The following is a 17,343-nucleotide window of genomic DNA, read 5'->3' on the forward strand; positions in this document are numbered from 1 at the left end:
AATGCTGAAATTTCTTTCCCCTAGAGAGTTTACTTATATTAAGCATAGTGCGTTACTGTAATTTTAAAACAAAATTTTTCAAAGTCATACAACTTGTGCTTTGCAGATATTGCTGACGGGTTGGTCTCTTGGCTTCCTGTAGTGCTGTGGCTGATGGAGTGTCTCCACTTTTAGTCATGCTGGAAGAAAACAGTCTTTCAGTGGGTGGCTTAATTATGAATTGAAGGATTAATGTGAAAAACGTGTCTATTTATATTTCTAATTTACCTTTGCTGCTGGAAGAATTCAACATATATATTCAACATCAATGTAGTGACTGAATTCTGGATGGGAAGGGTGGTTGTTTTTCACAGTCGTATAAAAATACCTATAGTTTTTTAAATTATTATTTTGTTATAGCTATATTTGAAGCATAATACTAGCATAATTGCTCTCAATTGTTTCAAGTGTTTGAAACAGTCTTTTTTTCTCTGATGGTACTAATGAAATGATCCTTCTGTAAGACTGACCTGAACTTTTTGTTTTGTGCTGTCATTTATTTTTGGAAGGAGTATTCAAAAGTTTGCACTGTAATATATTCTATGTGTTTGACAGACCATAAACTTCATTGCTTCCTAGAGATCTGCTTGCTCTTTCAAACTAGTTTAGTTATAGTATATGTTGTGCTTTTCTTTCCATCCAAGCACGTGAACTGTGGAATGCAGTAAACTCCTACAGCTAGAAATTTCAGGTGAAGCATGGGTGTGAGGCTTGGAGAGAAAATGAAGAAAGTTTGCTGAGAAGGCACTGTCAATAATTCTAGCTCTTAGCTTTATCTGACACTGTGTATGACAAACTCCAAGTTGCTTTAAGACGAAACCCGGTACAGCAGTAGATGGGGTGTCAATTTGTGGATGCTAACACCACTTCAGACTTGAGTGTCTTTTCTGCTTGTTCCTGAATTTCTCTTACCCTTTCCACTGATATGAATGTTCCTGTTGTAAATAATCTATTTTTTAACAATATAATCTTTTTATATATATATTAAGGTTCTTGTCCCATGATAGTATTAATAATAATAATAAATAAATAAAAATAAACAATTTCTTGGAATTTAAAATAAATTCCTGGCCTTTTTAGGCTCATTGTGGATCTAGGCCTTGACCCAGAATTAGTTAACATGTAGAAAATTCAAAGCATTCACTGATTTCAGTGAGGTCATCAAAGCTATGTATATGTTGAGTTCTGGCCTTTCCATGAAGGTAGAGATCATTATTAACATAGGCTTTCTGCTGTTTACCTTAAGAATTTTCTCACAAGATTGCTCATTAATTTCAGTGAAATCAAATATTAATTTTATGAGTATAGGGCTCACAGTCTTGCCAGAGTGATTTAGAAATGCACATCTACTGATCTCTGTACATCAGACATCATGGGTCTGAAGTACGATATTTCTTTTCCTTGACTTCATACGTAATTTAGATTAACAAATTCTAGATGGCTTAAAGATTTCAGTAGCTACAAGTTCAAGAAATTATTTCTCTCTTGAAAGAAAGACTCCATGCTTTTTCAGTTCTTCTTGCATTTTACTCAGTTTACTCAGTTTAACTTCTTTTGCTTGTTTAATTTCTTAAAATATGGTTGCCCTCACATCAATGAGAGCACACCTTGAAGTAGTGAGAATGTGCTTAATAAATGTCTGATGCAATTTTCAGTCCTTGCAGTCTGTGCAATATTTCTTGAAATAGTTTAATAGTCTGATTATCAATTTAAGAATTTAGAGGTTATTTAAAGGATACATGTTATTCTGTGAAAAACAAAAGTTAATGTTTGAGCCACTGGTAATATGACAATTTTATATACTGACCTTTGTAAGGCACACAGCAAATATTCTATCTTTGACCCCAAAAATCAATCAGGCAGTTATTTTTTTTATATATATTTTTATTTTTTTTCTGAAAAATAATCTTCAATAATAAGTTAAATTCTCCTTTTCATTTTTGCAACAATGTGTATACAGAAAGTGTCAGATATCACGGGGTGTTACTTTTCTCTGTTTATCTGGTAGATATTACATAATCAGGATGCATTTTTATAACAAGCTATGTCAAGGAGTGATCTGTCATTTCCACAAGCCACAGTGTTGTTCTTAGTCTTCTTAGTAAAAATGTTGGCTTTACCATGGATAAGTATTATGTTTTGATCATATTTCATTGAATGAAGTTTATTTTAAGGTTGCTTCAATGCTAATATTATTTTTATTTGATTGTAAAAATAGCATATGCTTAAAGATTAAAAGCTACAGATAAGGTGTACTAGGTTATCATGAGTTTGCAGGTGCCAGGAAGAAGCTGAGTTAGGTTAGTGAAGTTAATTCTTTGTATTCATTGTAACATCTGGGTTTAAAATACAATTATTTAGATCTTTTTGCTACTTCCTTCTAATTGACTAAATAAATGTTTCCATAATATAACTTTAAAACTCATTTATGGAGCTATTAAAATCTTCTTTAAATAAATAACAAAAGCATTTTGGTAGAAAATCCATCAGGAATATAGGTTTAGATGTCTCTAGACTGCCATAGACTATATTTTCTCCCTGTGGTTTGCTTGCTTAGGTCTCACATTAGGCAGGAGTCTCAGGATGGAGGAACACTGATTGCTACAGTGACTGATGAATGATTGCATAGCTCTAATGGGACAAATAGAAAGAAGAAATGAAAGGGTGGAAAGACATCCCATCATGCCTAGTTAGAACAGTACCCTGTACACTAATGTTATACTTTATGGTTATTTATCCCCTGGCACTATTTAACACTACCAATTTTGAAGATAAATGTAGTAAAAGCATTTTTATCCTGCTGCTATGAAAATGTGCTTTTAATAGATTTAGGTTTTCTCGGGTCATAAGAAAGAAACAGAAAGATCTTGCAGCTTTCTAAAGGACTGTATTATATACAGAGTTTAAAATGTCATAAAGCAGCTTGAAACACTATGGGGAGTCTGTGCAGTAATTGGAAAAATGTTTCCTACTAATGTTTGGATTGCATTAGTGTGAGCCGTTGGCGTACATTTCATGACAATAAACATGTCTTTGCTTAATTGTAATTATAGCTTACAAAAAGGCTTAAAGAAAAAGGAAGTGAGAAAGGTACTTTGGTGAATATGGGTAATGACATTTTAATGCACTTAAGGCACAAGACAGCACTTCTAAAGACTAACTCTAGCTTCCACGCACTGCTAATAGACCAGCTCTACAGTTTTATTTAATAAAAGTTATCAAGGCAGGGGAATTTGTTAGGATCCCTCTGTACAACTCACTCTCAGCACAGATTAACAACTGGCATGGTTGTCATCCTGTGTTTTTTAGATTAAATTCCTGTTAACAATGAAAGCAGATTCTGATCACTATTCAGTGCTGAGCCATACCAGATTCTTGCTTGTGTTGTCCATGTGTGCCCACTCCTGTAGTAAGTTTGAATTCTCATAGCAAAAGACAGAAGAATCAAAATCCCCCATCTTTTGAAATTTCACTTGACAAGAAAAATCCAAGTTTAGATCTAGGAACTGTAACTCATACCTGCACTGTAGCTCACTGTGAATGTAAAGCTGAGCTTCTCTGTGCAGCTTTGGACATTGTGAAAATACCTAACCTCTTCATGTATTTAGAATTCCAGTTTTAGGCAACTTTTGATCAACTGAAATTACAAAGTTTAAATTCTGAATCATAAGTATTCAGGAAATCTTCTAAATATTTAGGTATTTATAATCCTGTTGTCACATGCTTACTGAAGGATTAACATATTTAGAACTGGAATTGTTTCTTGTTAGGATAGCTTATGGCTGATTATTATTTGATCAAATGCATATATAGTTCCATTTATATATCAGGAGCTCTTTAATTACAGTAGTGTACCAACAAAATACCTAACTTATTTCAAGTCCCATTTATTTTAAGTCCTATTGATATAGTTTTGAGATGTAGATGATTCTCTAGGGTCCTAAATGTCCTATTTCCATTGTTTTGGATACTACTGAATCCAAGCTGCAGTCTGGAGTTCTGTTGGATACCTGTTCTTTGACAGATCTCTGGAGGTGGTAATAGAGTGGCATCTTTGCCAATGACTTAAGGACTCTTCAAGGAAGAGCAGCAAAACTGGAGAAAGGAATTGTTTACATCTCCATCAACAGTCTTTCAGATGTTTCTTTGGTGTTTAAAACACTGTACTTTCCTTTACTGTATTATGTTAAGACTTTTCCTAAAAGAGGAACTTTGTCATGTGACCCTTCCAGTCACAGCTTTCATTGATATACCACATACCATATTCAACCATTTGGAGAGCTATGTTCTTCTGAGTGTATCCTGTGGGGGACCAGGAAGTTGCAGAGAGTGGTTGAATGCAACATGAATCCTTTTCTGCATCAGAAAGACACTAAGAGAACAGATCAATAAAGATATGGCTACAGATGGGACATATATCTAGCAGAGGACACCTATGGATGCCAGAAGGCAATTGCTGACTCCCCTTCAGCAGCTCTTCAACACCATGCTGTCTATCCCTCTGAAAGAATCCCTGCAAGAGGGGACTTTGCCCTTGACCTTGGTAACCAGTGACATTCCTCAAAGGTGGAAATAACACCTAAGAGACCTGATACTCCTGTACACATCTGAAGCTCAGTATTAGTGATTATATGCTGTTCAAGACACTAGGAAATAAAGGTGATAGTGGACACAGTTAAGTGGTGTGTTGTGAAACATATCAGGAACCGTTATACTGTCTCTTATATTGAATACTTGCATGTATAAATATACATGTCACTGGCTCGAAGAAGATTTTCACCAAAAGGAATGTCAGTGTAGTACTAGCTTCAGAATAAGCACTTAATCCAAGTAGAATTTTATAAGTATCACCTTTGAATTATCAATGGCATCTTCAAAGCAATTTGTGCAGTTTATGCAAACTGGACATTTGTTTATGGTTTGACAGAATCATTTACTTCCCATTTAATCTTCACTTTTATCTCACTGAACATGTTAGTACTGCTTAAGATGAGTATGTTTTACTTTTTCTGTTTTTAATATTTTTGTAGATAACATTAAGAGATAGAGACTAAAGTTTCTGGAAATAAGTTAGATAATTCCACTTTGTATTTGTTCTTCCTCCAACTTCTTTCTTGAACCTATTGTCAAAATCTTGGAAGAAAAGCTGAATTCCATTTATTTATTCCCTACAAGCCAAGCTATTTGATCTATACAGCAAATAATCACTGTCTGGCTGACTTTAGTGAGCATCCATGTCAATTTGTCCAATGTTTTTCATGTACTGTAAAGTCTTTTTAAGGCATCTGGGACTTAAGTATGGGTGTACTAATACCAGTACCTGAGACAAACTCCTAAGAAATCATCTTCCTCACATGAGAAAACAAACCACTTGATATGTTCCATATAAAACCACTTGAATCATTGAGACATGAGTTCCCAAAAGGGAGGACAAAATCAGGAAGCAAGTTCCTACAGCAAATCTAGGAAATAATCCCCCCCCCCCCCCCTTCCACTTGGGATTTCCAAGAAAATCCCTTGCAACATTTGTTTGGAAGCATTCAGCAACATCATAAAACCCAGTAAACCCACCCTCCATATTTCAAGTAAATGGAAATATTTTACATCCTACATGACCACTTCAGCAAGTTTCTAGAAAATATTGTATGCATGAATTATTAATCTACAGGATTCATAGCTTGGTTCTTTTTCCTAATATTCATTGGAAATCAGACACCATGGGCGTAGACATGTAATACTTGAATGCAAAGAGAGGTTGCTCTCGTTCTATAACTCAGGACATTAGTTTGGTGTCATCTCTTCATGTATCATGTTTCAGTTGCAGGGTAAAAAGGTCTTTATTGTTGGCATCAAAGGATGAATGAAACTATTCCACAGAAACATACAGTAAGAACTCTGTATGTTGATATTAGCCTTCAATCAGTGCCTCCAAAACACTACTTCTATGGGTTTTCAGCTAAATATTCATCTTACCCCTGTTTATGTGAGCTGAACAGACTGCACTTGAATATTTAGGCCACACTTTTTCTGAGAACTTCATTCATAATGATTATTTGTTCTGCTTGACTGGCAGTTTGTGGTTGGGCAATTCGTTAAGATTAATTGAATTCTGAAGGGAGTAAAAAAAATAAATAAATCCTTGGACATGAATGTGAATAACTGAGAACTAATGTAACGTACAGGTTTATAATCTTCAGAGTATACAATAATATACTGTTTTTTAAAACAAGAAAGGTAATTTCAAGTTTGAAATAACAAAGTTAAAAATTACATCAGAATCAAAAATAGCATCTTTTTCTTCCTCATTAGCAATCATGATTGTTAAATCGATAGTGGGCATGAGAACTGACACAAAAACCTGCATCACTACTGAAGCAGACAGGATATTGACATTTAAACAAATGTTTTAAATACTGTGTTTACCCTTCTAATTTTAATATTAAAACCAGGTGGAAGGGCTTGTCTTTATTAGTCATATTAATCCTGTATTAACAACAAACTTACAGTGGTTCTTTTTTGCTATTTTCTGTATGAAAGATAATCAGTGAAACCTATCAAATCCTCATTTTCTTTCAAAGGATTGATTGAAATCTCTGTAACATTTGGGACTCTGGGAGATGTTTCTATTGATCTCAGTTGCCATGAGCATGGATAATGGCCAAAGTAACCCAAAGAAAGTCACCTGCCATGATCTCTTCATCCTAATGATTCATGTCTGAAACTTTTCAGTAGTAGTTTTGAATTTTTCAGGAAAGAAGGAGTTACGTTGCATGGAAACTTGGAAGTGTAGCCTGTTGAGCTATGCCATTTAGCTTTCAGTTGTGTAGTTTGGGCTCCGTTACTAAAGCAGCTCTGGCAGAGTGAATGTAACCACAGCCTAGCTGAAAGGCAGCATACCTGGCTTCCCTGATGTGTTTCTTCTGGAGCAGAGCACCATAGCACCACCCAATGGAAACTGCTCCATTTTGTTGAGGATGCTTTTGCAGATGATGAGCCACAGGAACCATAGTTAATCAAGTTTCTCTATAGTTCAGGTACTTAATAATAAGGCAGCTGTGGTACACAGCTGTTAGTCATAGAGGTGATTCATGGTCTTCTCCCTATTCTGGAATGAGTGCTGGGCTACTATGGTATGGGAGCCTGTCTTGTTTTTCTCCTTCCCTTTCTGCTTTTTCTTTCTGCTATTCCTGGGGAAGCGTTCGTTGGAGTACTTTCAACTGATGCGACTGAGTGTTCTTGTTGCAAACCAGGCTCATGAAAGATGGGATAATTCCTTCAAACAGAGAAAATGGAACATTTGTTAATGGCTATATCTATTCCAAAGGCACTGTTGGAGGCAAACCCAAGAGCAACAATGTCCCTGCATCTGTGAGAACCTGAACAGTAGACAGTGTCTACTCTTGTTTGTATGTGGACCCCTAACCCACAAACTTGCTTTCAAGTGAGCTCCTTGGAGTGAGCACTTTGTGCAACTGGTGTACTGTATCTACTCTGTGATTCCTCAGCTACTCCAAGTGGGTAAGCTGCCAAGTTTCAGTGCTGCTGTGCATTCTCAAACACCAATATTTAGTTATCTGAAGGAATTTAATGTGGAATATGCAAGTGTCAATGGACAAGAGAGGTCAATAATTAGTTGTGCTGGTGTTTCAAGGTTCTTTTTTTCTTTTTTCTTTTTTTTTTTTTTTTTGATGAAAGACTTAAAGTCCCTTCATAGATTAACCATTATCAGTTTTCTCACAGGCTTTTCTTTGTTTGGCCCTAACTTTCTATTTACCTTTTCCTTTTAATTTTTGTTTTATTTTGATTAAAGTTGTGCAAGACCCTGGATTTCAAAGCACAGGAGTCATCCTGTTAATATCAGTACAGCTAATGAGACCTGAAAACTATTAAGTGTGTACTGCATGATATATTATTTTTGTAGTATAATTAACCTTCAGTGGGATTGGGCAGCTACCTGTGTTGCATTTTGTGATTCTCTGTGACTTACTGAAATATTAAGGATGCACAAGCATGTTTGTGGTGACATTAATGTGTTTTTGTCCTTTCTCTTCTGCCTCATAAAACATATGGATCTTTAACTTATCTTTATGCTATGTTAATATCCTTGAAAGTTTGTACCGCCTCAGAGAAGGACATACTGACAAAAATTATGTTCTGCCTATGTAATCTGAGCTAAAGGTATTTATATAGGTATGATTTATTATGAGGAGCTTTTTAGAGTTGGTGGTTTGGAAGTGTGTGATTCATTGAGCATTTTATCTATTTTGTGAAGATGCTGGGGGAGTATTTTTTCTTCTCTAACGTCAGTTGCACTGAACGTGGCTTTACCCAACTTGAGACACCTAGATTTGCAAGAGCACTTGTTAATTTATGTGAATAAACAGAATGGAAGTAATTTGAAATCTCTACTTGTAAAATTGCCATGTTCAACAGAACACACATTTTAGCTGAGCACTGGAAAAATAATTAAACAGAAGGGAAAGAAAAGAAAATACTTCTAGAATCACTTTGGTCTCTCTCTCTCTCTCTCATTTTTTCTTTAGCCATTTTCAAGTTTTTCTACATGCAACTTTTATTACTCTAAACTCTAGAGGTGCTGTGAGGGCAAGTTTTGCACTAAAGAGCTCCCTGGGAGACAAAGTAAGGGAGGGGTTTGACTGGTGTTTCGTGCGAACATGTACAGTTACTCTTTTTAGTTCTTGTTATGTTCTTGATGTAAAGCTGGCAGAAAAGTAACAGTCCTTAGGTTATAATTAGATATTGGGTAAGAATAGGGCCAACAATAACAACCTGAAGGCTAAAAAAGGGAGTATCTTCTGTGACAGTGACCTCTTCTTCAGCATTTTTAATTATGTACTTGTAAAAACGCTGTACAGTGTTTTTAATTACGTGTGGGCAAAACAGTCTCAGTCCTGTGACATTCTGCTTAATTTACTGCCACTTAAAGCAAACTTTTAATGACCTATCTGTGTGTCAATAGAAAACAACAAACAAACAAACAAAGCGTAAACCCTTCAGCAACATCAGGCGAATACCTCTCTTCCCCCTCCTGCCAGGCCCTGCCATGGACCCTGAGGCCTGCTCAGGCCCCAGCACTGTCAGGCAAGTGGGAACTGACCGTAGATGTTTCCTTCCTTTGGTCCTGCTGGCTGTAAGTGCCAGCAGCTTTCCTTTTCTTCCCTTCCAATGGCTACAAAATGGAGCACAGGAAGTTGCACACCAACATGTGAAAGAACTTCTTCACAATGAGGGTGACGGAGCACTGGAACAGGCTGCCCATGGAGGTTGTGGGGTCTCTTTCTCTGGAGATATTCAAGGCCCATCTGGACGCCTACCTGAGCAACCTGCTCTAGAGAACCTGCTTTGGCAGGGGGGTTGGACCCGATGATCTCTCAAGGTCCCTTCCAACTCCATCAATTCTGTGATTCAAATGCTGAGCTAACTGCATGAGCTAACTGCGAGTGTCTTCACAAAACCTGAGTGATGATTTTGTGGTTGGGGAGAAACATTCTTGGCAGTTGTTATTTTTGTGGGGAACATGATAGAAAACCAAGAAGTGTACCTAAACAAAATAACAGGAAGTGCACCTAAACAAAGCAGGAACAGCTTTGGAGCCCCTTTGAGATACACACAGAATCACAGAATCACAGAATTTTCTAGGTTGGAAGAGACCTCAAGATCATCAAGTCCAACCTCTGACCTAACGCTAACAGTCCCCACTAAACCATTTCCTGAAGCTCTACATCTAAACGGTAATGAAAGGCTGAAGGCAACAAGGCCACTACATCCACAAAGGTTTTACCAAGGCATGCAGAAGGAAAGTAGTCACAATGCACATTTAGCCATGGAAGTCTCCGCAGTTGCCAGCTAATAAATATTTATAGGCAAATGTTTCTGCCATTATTACATTTATTTTAAAACAAAGATCTCTGTGTGAAATTGAAACTTAATATTTCACCTGACTTGCTTGCAGTGCAGGGAAAAATGCGATTCTGACCTATTTAGATGATGAATTGCATCTACTTAAAGGATGATTATAATTAGTTGAATAAACATCTAGAAAGTAATGAGCTGTAAAGATACTACTATCCAACTTTCATGTATAGTGATGAAAGTAATGGAAATCATTGGTGTGCTGATTTACCAACTAAAATAATGGCTGTACAGGGAATCCCTGATTTAAAATGTGATAAAATACTTGTGCTTTGAAGATGCTTGTCTGCAAATTCGTGACAAGTTAGTCCAACCAATTATGAATTACAAATTGGTTCTTTTTTTTAAGTTCTTTGTAAACAGTATCTATCTTTCTGTGAATTTTTGAATATGCATTTCTGACTGCATCAAACATCAACAATCAGTTTGAATTTTTCTCATCATAATCTAATTGAGAAGCAGTGCTTACCTTCAAAAGAAATAATTTCAGTTTGTCTATAAAAGTGTTGCTCTTGGATTTGAGGATAGCTCTGAGAGATAAAGATTAAGCCTTGTTTTCTGTAGGCCTTTGGGGTTTGGTCTTTTGAGCTGTAGATGTACTGCACCAGCAGTCAGTACTGCACCTCTCTGTGGATGTGTCCTTACACCAAAATGATGATTACACTGTGTTAAATGTAAATACTGTTTACTTGTTATTATGTGTGAATAGGTATATTTCTTATGAAACCTCGTTATTAGGTTCATGCTGTTGTATATTCTAATTCTTATGGAAGACTTTTTCTTGCATCTTTGATAAACAGCTTGTTCAGCACAGGATTATTTAGACATTAGAAACGGAGCTCTTCAGAATTTACTGTACTTACATGTATGTCTCAGAACAGTTTACAGATTCATGCATGTCATATATGTCCATATTTCTTAGGGAGGAATATTTAAAATATATAAAAAATAGTTTTGTGTAAGAAATGAAGAGACAAAAAGGGAATCATGGCTTGACAAACATGTTTCAAGAGAAGATTTGGTTCCTGGATGAATATAGCAATTGCTTTTGTTTCAAGTCAGGAGTTGGGCTTGTATAAAAACATATTCACCAAGTGACATAAAACTGGTCTAAATAACGATTTTGCTGAATGAATAAAGTGTCACGTTTTAAACAGTTATAGGTTGTGACAGTCAACATGCCAATACAAGGTAAATCAATAAGACTTTCATCTGCATGAAATGGGAGGTATCACCTAGTGGTTCATGGTGGTTTAACTATGTGCTAGCTGATGTAACTTTTATAAACAAGACCCTTAACCCCTTAACTGTTTTGGGTCTAACATGACGAGCAATATGTGGTAAGGAAAAAAGAACAACCATTAATTTGGAGTTTACTTTTAACTTTCAAAATAAGGTGCTTATACTTGATTATAGTAGTGTAAATATGGTATCAGGAGTGACTACCCATGCTGTGGTGGGATGAGAGACATTTTGGAGGCAATGCAAGCTGAGTTCCCATCTACCTGCTCTCTCTGTGTCCTGCCATCATAACTATTTCTTGGGTTGCTGTGTTCCAGACTAAGAAGATATTTAAGTAGTGTCTTTCTAAAGTGTTTTTGAAAAATGGGAAGTCCTTCATTTTCATAGCAGTCTCTAGCTTTAGAGGCAATCAGTCTCAGTGAATAGTCCTAACTTTGGTCATTCTTAAAACCTAAAGTTTTTTAATGCTCTTCCTGTCTGTGTTTCCTGTTCTTACCTCCTGTGGGCCAAGAGGCCATCCTGCTCTGGGATCAATTAAGTCTTCCCTGAATTACTTGTATTTTTTCCAAAATAGCACAGGAAGATCCACCTGCTGTATTCCAAAGAGGTAGTCTTCTAGCCCTTGGTTAGCCTACTTCCCCTTCAGCATGAGCAGACCCTGCCATTACAGTGGGGCCTCCTTTTGAACCATCTATTTAAATTTTAACTGCTTTCTAGAGTGTTCCCCTGGGTGTTGTAGGGAAAACTTTAATCTCATGGCTGTGCTGAGAGGCATGAAGGAGGCCTCATGGTAGTTCGCTTTGACAGGGAAATAGATTCTGTCTCACAAAAGAAGTTTGAATTTTACTCCCAGAGTCTCCGAGCAGTTCCTTAGCCTGGCTAAAAGACATGAGCAACACATTAAAAAATGAGTTAAAAAATAAAAACAAGAACCTAGTAGGAACTAGATTTCAGCTGATATCATAGATCTTTTCAAAGTCTAAATTTTAAATCTGCCTGATAATTTTAGACACTAATGTTTTATTTCCATCTTGAAAATGCATTCACAAACTTATTTAAAAGCTTCTCACTGAAAACTTACTGGGATGTCCAGCTTGTCCTTGCTCTCAATCAATAACCACTCCTTTAATGACACGGTAGCCTGCTGACAAGAAACACACAGTGGAAATGTGTTTCTCTAAATCAGTCAAAGGGAATAAGCCTGGAGAAAGAATGGAAGCCAAGTTCCCCAGATCAATAACTGCTGTTGTATATCTGTCACCTCTGCTGGGCAGCAGGAAATGTGATTAAAACAGGTGGAGTTAGGGATGCTTTTGCAAGTTTCACACTTTTACTTGAAAATACTTAATGGAACTTCTTGGAGCACCTGGCTAGCGATCTTGACTTTATTTATGTGCTTTGAAAGTTACAGTAGACCTTGGCATTTTATTTTTTTTTTTTCTCTCTGTGTACATCTGTGGATTGATTTCTTCCAAAGGAACTGAAGTGACTTGCATAAGAGGGGGCAGGAAAATTGCTGCTGCTGTAGCTTCTGGAAAAGCAAGCAAGTGCCCTGAGCAGCAGGTTGCCATTCCTATCTTCCAAGGGGAAGTGTGCTTCTGGAGCGCGCTGTCCTCCTGAAGCAGCTGAGCACCAGTGGTGTGGTGCTGGCTCTGAATATATGGCCGGGGAGAGCAGCAGGGAGAAAACAAAAGTCTTTCATTAATGTGTTTGGTGTGGCTTACCTAACTTGGCTGGATTTTTTAAATTTTAAACGTGCCTGTGATTTGTGCCATTCTTGGAGGTTGGAGGTCAGAGTACTCCAAGAGTTGGTGAATAGTAGGATGCTTAAACCAATTAAAAGCAATTGGGGGGGGGGGGGGTGTAAAATTGTGAAAGGTCTAGAAAACTGGATCTTTTCTATAGAGTAGCAACATAATTTTCATCTAAGGTGAACAGGTAGCATTCACTGTTTCACAGAGCTACGTTGCTTCATTGCTTAATGCAAACTGAGAATGTGCCTCTGGTATTCTGTACCTCTCTTCACTCAACAAGAGTAATTGTTTGGGAGAGAAACCTCGCTAGCAAAGGTGGGAGGACAGCAGTAGAGCATATTGGTCACTTAAAAATGACCTGCATATCAGTTTGAAGTTTCTTGACAATACATGCTTAGTGGTTCCAGTAATAGCTATGCTTTCAGTACGTTATTATCCAGCCCTGCCAGGATCACTACTTCTGCTCATAGACTGACGTCACGTCAGCTCTGCTGGACCATGAAGCAGGCTAATAGGTAAGTGTCTTTCACTGAATGACAGAGTTTGGCAATGTGTTTACTTTTAACTGAGTGAAATATTTCTAAAAAGCTTTTTGAGCAAACGGTACTTCATGGAAAACTAAGACATTTTATTTTTTGGCCATATTGCGAAGGCTTAAATACCTGCCTTCTCGTCTGTGGCCTGCCTAACAAGTAGATTAGCAGGAACTTCAGTAAAGTCATATAACTTACAGCTAGAAAAGAAGGTATCTATGGGGGAAGTGAGCTTTGTTTGAAGAGGCTAAGACTTTTCAGTACAATAGGATCAAATTGAACTATTCAGAATGAGTCTGAGAATCCGGTTGGCCAGATACATGTGAAAACATTTCCAAGAAAGATGAATGTAGAAGAAAAGCAGTAAGATGATCTCAGAAAGAGAATTTTGAAGTAGAGTGAGGTAACTAGACAGTTTACTCCTGAGATGAGAGATGCCAGGTGCCAGCTGTCTTTGAATATGCAGACAGACCTAAATAAACTCTTCTCTGTGACAGCATGGGACACTTCTTTAAACATCTGGAGAATCTTTCCAGCGATAGAGGTGTCAACGCAGGAGTAAGAGTAGCCTTTTTATTAATATCTTCTATCTGCTTATAGTTCACTTTCTCTATCAACAGCTATTGGAATGTGCTGTGCCATGAGCAAAGACTGCTTCCACTTTCTTTGAAAGTGACTTGTCTGTCTTTTTAAACCTTTGGAATAGGACACGCTGTGCATCTGAATTATTAGCAAATACACTGTCACAAATGAAGTCTGTATTTGCAAAAGTAATATTTTAAATCCTAGTGCTGGTAAGATCTATCATTTTAGACTCACACTGAGGGTTTTACATCTGCACACATGAATCCCCATTCCTACAAGAAATATCAGTCTCACTTTAAAAAAAAAAAAAGTCACTAGTCAAGTAAACAGTGATGAGATTGGCATGAGCCATAGTACCAGCTCTTTATGAAGAGAAATACATTATTCAGTAGAGAAGAATGTTAATATTAATTTGGATTTTTCAATTTGTCTGTAAAGCTATATTCAAACCCTGTGTGTGGGTATTGAGGTTGAGAAATGCCTATTATGTGTCCTTAAATAACAATTTGTTACATGTACATAGAATGATGCTTTTGTACACATACTGAGTTCCATACATAAAATATGAAACTATTACAAAAATATAGTGGCCAGCTTTACAGAGCTGAATTGCCTTATAATTCTAAAATTCAACAAAATGACCTAGGGCATGCTATAAAAAACTTAATTTAGGAAAATGTGTATGTGAAAGTGATTTGATAGAAAATGGTAATTATTTTCTTCCATACTGCTATAACCAAATCAGTAGGAGATGGATTTTGTTTTTATTCTCAGTACAAAGTGTTTAAAAAAAAATAAATCTGTTGTCAGCTGCAACCTTGTCTGCAGAGTCCCAGCCTAAAGCAAGATTTTTACAGTCAAGTTTTAAATCCCTTGATGTATCTGTGTTTGTAATGGAAATGCTAACATAACCTTAGCTGTTACAGGGCAAACAATATTGCAATAATAAATAATGAATAAAGTGGTTTAATAATTTGAAGCAAATCATGTCATAGGCTTGGCAAGATTTTATGACTAAATTATATGGGCAGGAACCCATCAACAGACATGCTGCATAAATACCATAAATAGATGTAGTAAGGATGTGTGTTCATGCAGATGAAACTACGGTTTTCATGATCTAAGGGATAAGATGCCGTATGAGACTGTACAAAATTGGTTAGAAGCCTTAGGCGAATCAAAAGCCAGAACAAATAATCAATGGGGCAATTTTTAATCAATGGCTATTATCTGTAGTACTAATGATTTATGCTATACAGTGGCTCACTGAATCTGCTGGGCTTCTGAATATGGATGTTTTGGTTAATGATCCATTGTGTGGCCTATTGGTAACACTTCTTGCTTTTTAATTGCAAAATGTAATATAAACATATATATATGTATATATATTTAGTGCCACACATAGCCTAATTGAATGTTTTTCTCTTTATAGCTTAAAGAGCCATGGGGATTTCCCTGGCACAGTATGGGTCTGGTTCAGCTAGGCTCGTATCTTTTTCTGACAGTGCCTACTGTATACTTCTAAAAGGAAAGGATGCAACAAATCACCAAATAGGAAAGGGCCAATTAATTTATTCTATCCTGATCTAAGATACCAAGAGCTGCTCTCTGGAGTTACAGCTTTCATCAGAACTTGAAGGGCATCTGTTTCCCATCAAGTGGTTTATCCTCTGTTACTGCATTTTTTCTTTCTTTTTTTTCTTAGATCAAGAACAGCACAGGATGACAGGATGAGGGTGATGACCACAGGTGTGGGCTATTTCTTGCATTTTAAAGCTATGAAGGAGCATGCTTATGACTGTCTTGAAGTTGAAGAACTGGCAGGATGCAGGAGGTGGCCCTAGCTTGGCGTACTACAGGTGCAGCTGCTCCTGCACAAAGCAGGGGATAGGAGCAAAAGACCAGCACCCACCTCAGGAAGGGTGTTTGCTTTAGGAGGTTTGCTCAAAGGGGTAGAAAATACTCTAGGTGACAATTCAGTATTAGGGAGACTTTAGATAAATGCAAGTCCTTTCTTTGTGCAAGTGGCTGTGTGATGTGGGCAATAGCAGGTAGTGATTTTGGAAGGATTTTGCTGCTTCTAGGTTCCTCTGAGCAAATGAGATATTTTAGGAGGAGGTTTAAAAGGTCAAAAACTTTTTTTTATTTCTGCCCATGGGACTCAGTTTTAAGGGCTTGTGTCATATCGGGCATTCAGAAATGCCCTGGCAGTGTTCAGCAGCTCTTTTCAAATTCCTAGCATGATTTTCTTGTGATATACATGCACAAGCAATTCATTATGCTAGTGTTAACACATTGATCTTGCAGCTATCTGACACTTCTGCTGACTGTATTGATGGCTGCAGGGTTGTCAGGCTGCTGTGTGCTCAGAAATGAAGCCAGCAGGAGAACGATCAGGCAGATCTCTGTAAAGCTAGGGTAAGACTGCCTGAGGTCAATTTGTGAAACAGCCTTCATCTAGGAGTCATAAGTCCAGACCAAATTAGCTCTTCTTTTAGAGATCCTAGTTTAATCATCTGTGAGGGGGGGGGAAAAAAAAAAAAAAAAAAAAAAAAAAGAAGCTGCATTGCCTTTATGTAAAAGGAAACAAACTTTATTGTTACTGTTTTTCTATACCTGTCTCAGTGCTTTTGTTGTTCTTTGAGAGATCACGCTTTGCCTGTTTTCAAGGCAGCCAAATTAGGGCACTCTAATGTGGTACCATTTAGTATTCTCCTCTTAACTCATCTACTTACAGAAAGGCACGGCAGATGTTCTGTAAACTCTAGGGAAGGCTCTGTGAGCCTTTACCAGGAAATTTGTACTTGCAGCCTGTCACACAGTAGGGAAGGAGCTCTCCTAAAGACAGCACACACAATATGAAAGGTTCTTGATATAAGAAGGTGGACTTTCCCTCAATTTCATGTCTTGAGTTCACTGGAGGGGAGAGGAGAGGGGTGCGAGCATCATCATGCATCTTGACAATGCTAAAATTTATGTATGCTTCAAGCTTGTGTTTAAGTAAGGTGAAGGAAGAAACATCCTCTAGTAATATACTGTACTCTGCACTGTAAATTAATTCTGGATTCAACTAAAATTTTGTCATCCTAGTTTAGCTAGCTTTAATGATTTAGTACCCTATTAAACTAGCAAACAGTTTGTCTCCTGTCTCAGATCATAGCAGTTTAAATATATTAATTCACGGTTGTTGTATATTGCAAGGAATGCAAGAATAGCCCTGCTAGTAAGATAACTAATAATGGGCCATCAGTCTTAAA

General features: G+C 37.1%; 1 protein-coding gene across 4 annotated transcripts in view; it reads left to right on the top strand.

The window, feature by feature from the left end:
- Positions 1-17,343, top strand: part of ROBO1 (roundabout guidance receptor 1) — a 735,419-nt gene that overhangs the window by 25,060 nt on the left and 693,016 nt on the right. The gene's annotated exons all lie outside the window — the stretch shown is intronic.

Source organism: Aythya fuligula, chromosome 1 (assembly GCF_009819795.1).
Source record: "Aythya fuligula isolate bAytFul2 chromosome 1, bAytFul2.pri, whole genome shotgun sequence".
Classification (NCBI taxonomy): Eukaryota; Metazoa; Chordata; class Aves; order Anseriformes; family Anatidae; genus Aythya; species Aythya fuligula.